We start from the raw sequence: 10239 nt of genomic DNA, 5'->3' as shown, positions 1-10239 counted from the left end.
TCTAATTATTATTAACATCGGCTAAAATTAGCTGCTACGCTAACTAACGCAGGCTCAATAAGCAGAAACACATGTACGTACGTGCTCACACTTTCACGCAACACTCCAACACCTGCACTTATGCCAAAGACACACAATGATTCGTATCACAGCTCACTGCACCTACATGGATGAAGTCCCAGGTTCTTCACACACACGCACGCACACACACGCACACACACACACGCACACACATACACGCACACACTGCAAATCACACGCAGACACCCACAGCAACATGCTGCAGTGTAGTGGCGTCTGCCAGGCCAGGAAAGCCCAGTGAGCACAGCTGCCGCTTGCAGTCGCACAGCCGATGAATCAATAACACACACACGCCGGTGCACACACACAAACACACCCAAAGAGCGCATCTCTGACAAAAGTAAAGTGCGTGGCTCTGCAGTTTCTGCACTGCTACTGCGGCAGCCCCGACGTAGTTCGCATACATGCTAAGCTATCCCTGCTCCGTGAGCAATATTGCCATTCACTGTGCTCAGGGTTAAAATTTGCAACGCTTGAGTACTTTTGAGTAGAGGTGTCAGAAAAAGAAAAAAAAATTATATATATGAATAATCTAATTGCAATTTTTGTCCCCCTAAAAATTGCAATTACGATGGTTTTTCCCCCCCAAGGTCCTTTTTAATGTTTTTTAACAAAACAAGTGCAAACAATACATCTTTATAGGCTAGAAAGGTAAACAAATCATTCATGTGAAATACAGGTTATTTGTCCACGTTTAAAGCTACCAAATACTTGAACATGTAGTCTTTTAAGTGTGAAGATTCACAGGGACAACAGAATTCTGCCAAACAAGTGTGACGTCATATACGTCAGTTATAAATCAAAGTGAAGCGCAGATTGGAACTTTCATGGAAATAAAACCTGTGGGTTTTCCAATTCAACAGATTCAACTTTTCAAGGAACATGATATGATTTATATGCAACCAAGTGGGCTGCACTTCTCAAACACTGAAATTATCGATGGCTAGCAAGTTAGCTAGTTTAAAGCTATTGTTTGTAAATATTCCTATTCGAAATATGTTCAAATTCTCTGATTTAAGTCTCTGAAATAGGGCAGCACCTAAAGATTATTCTAATACTGTGATTGATTTTTTTTTTAATTAATCAATGAATTGGATTTTTTTTAAGCTCTAATTTCCATCCCTTTCTTCAAAGAACAGGACCTTATTTCAAACTGATTGTGCAGAAAATAAATTGGTTCTGATTCAATTTGCATTTTGGTATGCAACATCTGTCAGAAAAAATGTTGACCATTGCGGTCCAAAGTGAGAACGGACGTTTGCGAATGTCGTCATTTAATTCAATGCAAATATCTGCTTTCATGGAGGACAACGGAAATTTCACAGAATGTTAACTGTCGAGAAGCCGAAAGGCCGAGGATTTGGACAATTTCAAGATAACCCTTTCAGGGACAGCGGTGGGTGACTCCAGCGGACAGTTTATCATGTTACCAGGTGACAAGGTTATCATTATTGCTACATGAAAGGGTTAAGCAAGGTCTCTCAACAATTAGACGCTCGCACACACGCGCACACATACACAGAGAGTCAGGTATTTTTTTCTTTTGGGGGGGGGGGGGTTTAACAACATTTCAATTCATTTTAAGGAGGAAAGTGGATCGACAAACTGCATACAAGGGTAACCAACCTGCTGTTGCTTGTCCTTCTTATAGATCTTCATTTTCTACGTCGTCACTGCATCTGTCACACACAAACGCACACAATTAAGCCCAAACACTCAACTCGGTGATTGACGCTGGCGAGTCAACATGTTCCAATCAGGGTTTTGCGCTGCCAATTCCAATAACGAGATCAGCCGAGACCGTGTCCGAGACAAAACACACTCTCGAATCACGTGAAAGCGCCGCACGGCATCACGTTGGTACGGTTTGCCGCTCGCCCGTGCAGTGTGAAGGGAAAATGGAGGCTACACTGAACACAGGAAGGGGGATCGCTTTTTGTGATTGGCAATGAATAGCATCCATCAACATGTGCCCATCACGCACGTTTCCACGGAAATTGTCCAACCGCGACCGGTGGCTGATTGATCCGAGCACCACTAATACACATGCACACGATTATATTTTGGTATGTTTTGTTACCCAAGTAGAAGTATGGCTCACAACGCCACTATATGTTGGCAATCAAAATGAGACTCCAACTCCTCTGAAAGTAAGAAACGGCAGCATGAATGACATTTCGCCAATGTTTGGCTCAGTGGTGGAGTAGTTGTTTCCTAACCCAGAGGTTGATGGTTCGATCCCCGACCATGTCGAAGTGTCCTTGAGCAAAATACTGAAACCCCCCAGTTGCTCTTGATGCTGCGTCAGCAGTAGTTGAATGAGGTAACAGTGTAAAGCGCTTTGCGCACCCGAGGTAGAAAAGCGCTGTCAGAAACAACTCCAACAGACACGCACACAGTTCCCTACCTTGTAAACAACTGTTGCACTTAAGAAATGTAACTTTTGAAATGCAAAATGAAGAATAAATACCTGCGCTGCAAATCCTTGTACTTCTGGCCGAGTTGTTGTTCTTCAAAATGAAAGTTGAATGGCTAACTCTCGGTTTCCACAATAAGAATTTACCGCGCCTTAAAGGTGCGTTAACCCGCCAGGATTCTACCAATTCTGGTTGAAGGTAACCCACCAGAAGAGACTGAATACCGCCCGCTGATTCGACGATGGAGGACTTTCATCACGTCCTCCTACTTTGCAGTCAATGCACCCATTCGCTTTGTTTTTTGAGACCGCATTAATACTGAATAATGCAAAATTGCATATAATGAAAGCAACATTGGTGCCGATTTCCACGGTATATCACCTCATTGGAGCCTGGGTAGCATTATGGCAACGTACCGCAGGTTCTCTCTGTCAAAGTGGTCCATGTCATCACGTCAGCTCACTTTAGCGCCTTGCAAAAGGACGACCAGTAAGGCGACGGCCACGGAGTCAAACAAGGACAACAGCTTTGACATCATGAGCCGCGTGCGCACACACAAACAAACAAACAACAGAGTCACATGCGCACATTGCACAGACTCACAATGTCACACAGTCTCACACACTAGCAACATGGGGACATAGTCCCAAACACGCGCATGCACACACACACAAATACAAATTCTCACACCTACACTCTGCCTCACACGCGCACACGTAAGCAACACGCTCACACAAAAGCACCACACGCATGCAGCACAGTCACACACTCAGTCTCGTACATAACCAACACACACACACACGCACACGCACACACACAAATATATTTTCAAGTATTTTCTACATTATAGTATATTTCCAGATCGTTTGAGTAGTAATAGTGTAACTACGCAGAGTGTATTTTGAGTTATATTTTAAAATGCATTTAAGAATTACAGCAAAAATAATAAGGCCACAGTATCGTCTTCAATTTAAGTTGTTCCAGCGTTTATAATCATGTCAGGAATGCAGGTAGAAGCTGAAAAGTTGAATAGAAGTTGAACGTCCATCTCAGTAGTTTTTATTTGCACATACCTTAAAGCAGGGATGTCATTGTCGTTGCGGCCCACATTGTAGTTATGGTTTCCCCCGGAGGGTCGTTATGACTCTGAAAGCATATAAATTATGAATCACCTTCATATATTATTACATATACAGTACACGAGAAATTGATGAATAACTAGTTTTGAAATCAGAAGACAGGAATATTAATTGGTTCCACTATTGTTCAAGTTACTGTAAAAACATAACAAAGATATATGTTTGCAATATCCCAACACGATCATTTATTACATATGGCGATTTGAAATGTTGGTCCCTATGTTAACAAGCATCGTAGGTGTTGACATGCTTGATTTGCTTTCATGGGCCAAATAAAACGATGTGGTGGGCCACATCTGGCGCCTGGGCTCCAAGTTTGAGAACTATACCTTAAAGAATTCAAACTGTAAGCTAATGATGGTTATACAAGATGGGTTGCGTGCTGGCGCAATTCTTGCAAAGTATTATGTATTGCATTAATTAAGTTTGCATGAACAGATATTAATGATCAAATTAAGATCTGATCACTCGACTAATTGCGGCGAGCATTAGTGACTAGTCAACTAGCAAAATAATGTTTTGTGGCAGCCCTGGTGTCCATCGTGATACATATCGATGATTGATTTGCTGCCCAGTCCTAGGTGGAAGTACTTTCAAGAAGTCCACTGGAGAGGGGGGGGCCTGTGGTGAAATAATGAAGTTAAACTGCTTCACTTGAGTTTGAAAGCATTTTGGTCAGGATCATATCAAACTACTCAATGGATTTTTTTGCTCATTGTAGAATGTTATCTTTTGAGACCTGAGCAACGAAGCGCTTTGTTGGTTATTTTCATTCATTTCTTCCCTTTTGTACTGCAACATTCTTATTTTTGGTCTTACCTGGTATTAAGATCAGTTAAGGAAGTGCTCTGTTTTGTGATTGTGATATGGAAGTTTGGAGGCTGTGCTAGCCATAAATCCGTGCGGCATCTTCGTCCGCCCACCTGGCCAGGTGAAAGTGAGAGGACGCGGGGCGACCGCGTATCTCCACAACAGTTTCGTTAATTTGCCATCTTTCGGGTGATTAAGTGTGAATGTATTCGCATGAGAGGCGAGCGAGCTAGGAGACTAGCCAGCTAGCTAGCTAGCTTCCACATCGCTCGGGGGGCTCGAGGGGGATGCTAGCCGACGCGGCGGCTAACGCTCAGCTTGCCCGGCTCCGTGCGTGAGTATCCCGCCGGTGAGGCGCTCGTCACCGGCCGAGGGAGCCTCGAGAGGAGGCGAATATAATTTAGGAAGAAAATCAAACCAAGGCGGGAAGGGAAAGAGGAGAAGACCCTGGCCGGGTTGTGTTTAGCTTCTGCCGCGTTAGCCACCTAGCTCGACGGGTCTGGTAGCTCAGTGATGTCCCCGCAGCGCGGGGCTAAATACATCCCCGACAGCCGCCTCCTCCTTACACGTGTGGAGCTCCGAGAAAAACTCCGTCCGGGGCGACGCCGCCGACGACGACGAACGAACGAAGCCCGGCCGACCGGCCAGCTCGGCACGCCGCTCACCTGCTCCGGCGGCCGCAGCCACGCTCCCTCTCCGCTCAGCCCGGAGAGACGTCCACCTCATTCGGCCCGCTCAACGCGAAAAGCCGCCGCCGCCGTTTGCTGCTGTTGCTGCTGCTTATTTCCAAGGACACAAAATCGCCATGACAGTTCGGAAAAATGCATAAAAAATGAGCGGGAGGGAGGGGGTTATGGGGAGGAGGGCAGCACGAAAATGGGGGGAGCGGGAGGCGGAGGAGGAGGAGGAGTGCATCAGTGGTGGGATCCACATCCCCCCAAAAAAGAAAGAGTTGACTCCTGCAGCATGTTGGCGGACCGACTGACTCCTCCGCCGTTGCATCCCCTGGGCTGGAGGAGCCAAAATGGAGCCCAAAAAAGAAGCGCGTGTCTGGATTGATGCGCGGGAAATTGGCCAGCTGCGGCCGCGTGCGTGCGTGCGTGCGTGTGCACGTGTGCCGCAGGTAAGGCGAGCGCGTTTAGCCTCATTAGTGGATTTGCGTGTTATTGTTGAGTTTGACTCCCAGGTCATCCCATCACGCAAAATTTCTTACGCTTCTCGCTTACATTTGCAACATGTCGAAGTGTCCTTAAGCAAGACACTGAAAGCACAGTTGCTCCTGATGCTGACCCATCAGGAGGTAAATGCGAAGTCAGTGTGAAGTGCTTTAAGACAATAATCCGATTGTTATGGATGCCGTGAAACAGAATGGCTGTTACAAGAAAGGAGTCATCATTTCGAAAGAAAAAAAGTCGCAACACTACCAGAGTAAACTCTTGTTCTTTACCTTGGAGAAAATAAAGTTCTACTCCCCCAACAAAGAAAAAAAAGCACATTTAGAGTATTTTTGCTGAAATAATTCCTCACAATGCATGAACAAAAATGTCAGAAAAAGTGAACAACACATGCCTAATGCATGAAGGTGCGCACCCACACACATACTGAATGCATGCAAACACACGCGCGCACACATACACACACACACACACACTTTTCACCTTGGGCAGCCATGTTGGCTCAGACAAGCCGGTCTGAGGCAGTTGCCATGGCAACTGATGCTGATCTCCCGACTCGCGCATGTGTGCGTGCGTCAAAAAACACAAAGCACCTGTTTTGTTGCACGTCATGTTATTTTATTCGTCCATCCATTTTCTATCGCACTTACATGCAGCCTCTAATCTGTAGCTATAAACAGATCAAATATTGTTTGGCAGCGGTCATTTGATGACGCCTTGATGGCCAGATCAAGCGATTATTTATTGACATTGTTTTTAAGATTTCTCTCTTCCCCCCCCCTTTTTTCTTTTTTTCATACCTTTTCCGTTATATATTTTTTATAAATTGATAATAATAAACAATAGGGGGCGTCATAGTACAATGGTGTAACTAAAAAGGACTCATGAGTTCAGTGGGTCACAAACGTTTACCTCATTCAAAATGTGTACAACTGTGTTACTTTGCTCCTTGTCGGCGTGGCGCCTCAACATGACAGATGACAACGTTTTTTTGTTTTGTTTGGGGTTTTTTTTCCTGACTTAAAGAGGGTTACTTTTGCTCCATTGGGTCTTGAAAGAAAGCCTATTACAGGACACCCAAAGGGGAACTGCGATACTGCACGGGGAAGTCTGGAGTTGCAGAGAAATATGTCAGAATAGTTGAGGACATGTATGAGGGCGGCACAACGGTGCTAAAGTGTGCTGTAGCTGTGGCAGAAGGTGCAAAAGTGGCAGTGGGACTGCATCAGGGATCAACCATGAGCCCCTTCCTGTTTGCAATAGTGATGGACAGGCTGACACATGAGGTGAGACTGGAATCCGCATCGACCGTGATGTTGGCACACAACATTGTGACCTGCAGGCGGGGAGCAGGTGGAGGGACTTTTAGAAAGGTCGAGGCCGGCACGGGAAAGGAGACGAAAGAAGATTGGCGCAAGTGTGACAGCATATATGGACATGAATGAGAGGGGCGGAGGAGGAAAAGTGAAGGGATAGCAAGGGTGGAGGGCAGCAATGGTGAGGTGAGGGGGGTCAGGAGGTGACGGGGGGCTCTGAAACTCGTCAAACTTGTTTTGGCAGTGGGGAAATAAATGTGTTTGAAAACATATTCGTGCAGAAAAAAGACAGAATGAACGTCTCTAACCGCAGACATTTTCCCGAACTAGGTCGCAAGGCGGGGCTGCTGGAGCCTGTCCCGGCTGGCTTGGTGCAAAAGGCAGACTACACCCTGAACTGGTCACCAGGCACATATAAGAGATTAACACCCATTTACATCCACTTCCAGACCAGCGCTTCCCACCTCTGTAAGTGTGATCAGCCATAGAAGAGCCTCTGCGACGGAGAAGGCGAAAGTTTCTAAGGCAGATGCGCGCATTAGAGACAGTGGCACTGAAGAGACAACACGAAGCAGAGTCGGAGGGGGCGGAAGTGAATATGTTGGGGGTTTCTTCGGGTGTGAGCCGATTTGAAATGGGCTCATCAGAGGGACAGCCAAGGGAAAAAGCTTGCGGGACAAACCCGTGAGAGCGGATGAGAGAGGGCGATACAGAATGAAATGTGGCGACCCCTAGCGGGACAAACCCGAAAGATAAAAAGAAGAAAGGAGTCAATTGAGTGATTGATGACCTTCAAGATTTGGAGTCCGACTAGAGACAGGATTACGATTTCCTCTCAATGCGCCATTTAATTACACTTTATCACTACATTTATCACAATTGGGAAAATGTTTAATTCAATGTTGGAAAAACGTCTCATTAATAAAAAAACACTATAGCAATTTCTAAATATGAGTCATAATTAAGAAATGCACAACTGAAAAATATCTATATATTTTTTTGTTAGAACTGTAACTTTGCAAAGGAGCGGGGGTGGGGGGGCACATATGGATCCAATTACGTCTGCATAGAACATTCCAGAAATAACACAAAGAAAATTTGACAACAGATTGACTGCAGGCTGCACACCAGATATACGTGACATGTATATCATAGTGTACATATTTCATGTGTAAATGGATGTACTGTAACGGTATTTTGACCCACGTATAGGTATGTCAATGCTTACCCACTGCATTGTATTGTTTGTTGGGATGTGTACGCAGCATTACATCGGCCCACATGTAGAAACTGCGGCGTTGGAGTGCGCGAGGAAAGTGCATGAGGGTTGGTGGGGGGGAATCAGAGGAAGGGGGAGAGGAGGAGGAAGTTGAAGCAAAGGAAAGTAAACAAAGGAGGCAGGAAAAGGAGTAGCGGTTGGAAAAAAGCAGCAAGAGGTGCAGGCAAAAGTCGGGGACAGAAGCCAAGACGAAGCGCGGAGAGAAAAGACAAGTGGCAGCAGTCAGACCAGGTAGGCGAGAGACAGCAAGTTGGAGAAAAGAGGAGCAGAGAGAGAGAGAGAGGCTGGGGGGGGTGGCGACAGAGGAGAAGGGATGAGGACGCAGAAAGGCAAAGAAGGAGGACAGTGGGAGTGGTGAGGAAAGCACAGCTGAAGCAAGAGAGAGAGTCCGAGTCACGTCGTCGTCCTGAACCGTCCCAAAAGCGCTATCAGCAACTCACACGCGCATGCAGCATGTTTACGCCACACGGCGGGAGCGCCCCAATAGTCCAGGATGGAACCTCTGAGCTAAGGAAGCCTTGGACTTGGAACTAACGTCTTCCTAAATTCGCCTTCTTCATGCACACCACAAGTAAGTGACGCGCTGCAGATGTTAATATTCATAGGAATTTAAATAATCCATAGCGTGATATGTTGTTGGGTTGACGGACACGTGCTCTCTGTCTGTAGACAAACAAACAAAGAATTCCAAAAGCTGAAAGCGGCTGTTTGAAGCCACCGTTTGGAATTCCAAATCGAATCCAAACCAAGTCACAGAACAACAACGTCAAAATATGCAAAGTCAATGAGTCAACGAGCAACAAAATTGTCAGGAGCATCGTATTTAGAAAGAACACATCAAGAGACAACACATCTGGATATCTTACGAAATACATACGGGAGTCAATGTGTTCTCCAGCGATAGTGGTCAGCATCAAGTCAACTCGACATGTATGAATAAATACTCTGAGCTCTAGATCATAAAGAGATCCTCCTATATATATGTCGACAGAAGTCACACACTGCTAATTTGAGATTTAGATATGTACTACTCAGTGTCTCTATCCTGTACTATCAGTGGTATGTAATATCTACGATAAAGTACATGCATACGGAAATGGGTGTGAACAGCAGTCAGCAGCGTGGATGTCGCAAAAGACAATGAGCGTATCGATAAATAGTCCTAAAACAGAACCATCTAAGCTGTATATTAGACCACGTTTTTATTGGGGGTATGCAGCGTATATCCTCAATTGATACGACATGTACAGATGAGACAGGAATAGTCAGCAGCGCCGTACGTAGCGAGAACTACACCTGGTAGTATGTCACCTATATATATGGGGATTTATTCGATATTACTGCAAATCAACAACAGTAAGCCTACTCAGCAGAGTTGTATGGAACTAAACTATGGCACACTGATCAATAAATAGTCCATATGCAGTATAGGTACTGTGTAATAAAGACGTACCGTAGTATATGTACAGAGGTGAGGAGGAGGAATAGTCAGCAACGTTGTATGCAGCAAAAAAAATAAAAATAAACAACAATAATGTATCAATAAGGGGTCTAAATTAAAATATATGTATAAATGTGAATGTAAACAACAGCAAGAGTCAGCAGTGTTACATGTCGGAGTATGTATGAAGAAGCAGAATATGTATGTGAAGTAGTATGAATGAAGAAGTGACAGTGGGTTGCAGTCAGCGGCGTTGTACGTCACAAACAATCAACGGTCCGTCGCGGTGTACAAGCAATAGACAGCAGAAGAAGAATGTCGCATACTGGAAAAACATAGAAGAGGATGTGGGCAGCAGCAAGAATAGTCAGCAGTATTCAATGTACACGAGACTTGCTTCAATATCCTTGCGCATGTGAGGCAGCCGAGCGGACCAATGTTATACCATGCTGACCCAATGAGAGTGCTGAGTGTGTGCGTGTGTGTGTGTGTGTGTGCGTGTGTGTGTGTGTGTGTGTGTGTGTGTGTGTGTGTGTGTGTGTGTGTGTGTGTGTGTGTGTGTGTGTGTGTGGTGTACCTCT

General features: G+C 45.3%; 1 protein-coding gene across 1 annotated transcript in view; it reads left to right on the top strand.

Annotated features, from left to right (window-relative positions):
• Positions 1-8507: 8507 nt before the first annotated feature.
• The window catches only part of ripor3 (RIPOR family member 3), a 13498-nt gene continuing 11766 nt past the window's right edge, over positions 8508-10239 (top strand). The window contains 1 exon segment of the mRNA XM_019860555.1: positions 8508-8788. The gene's annotated coding sequence lies outside the window, so the exon portion shown is untranslated.

This window comes from Hippocampus comes, unplaced genomic scaffold (genome assembly GCF_001891065.2).
Source record: "Hippocampus comes isolate QL1 unplaced genomic scaffold, H_comes_QL1_v1.1 scaffold106, whole genome shotgun sequence".
Classification (NCBI taxonomy): Eukaryota; Metazoa; Chordata; class Actinopteri; order Syngnathiformes; family Syngnathidae; genus Hippocampus; species Hippocampus comes.
The sequence above is the reverse complement of the archived record's forward strand: the minus strand, read 5'-3'. Positions and strand labels throughout refer to the sequence as shown.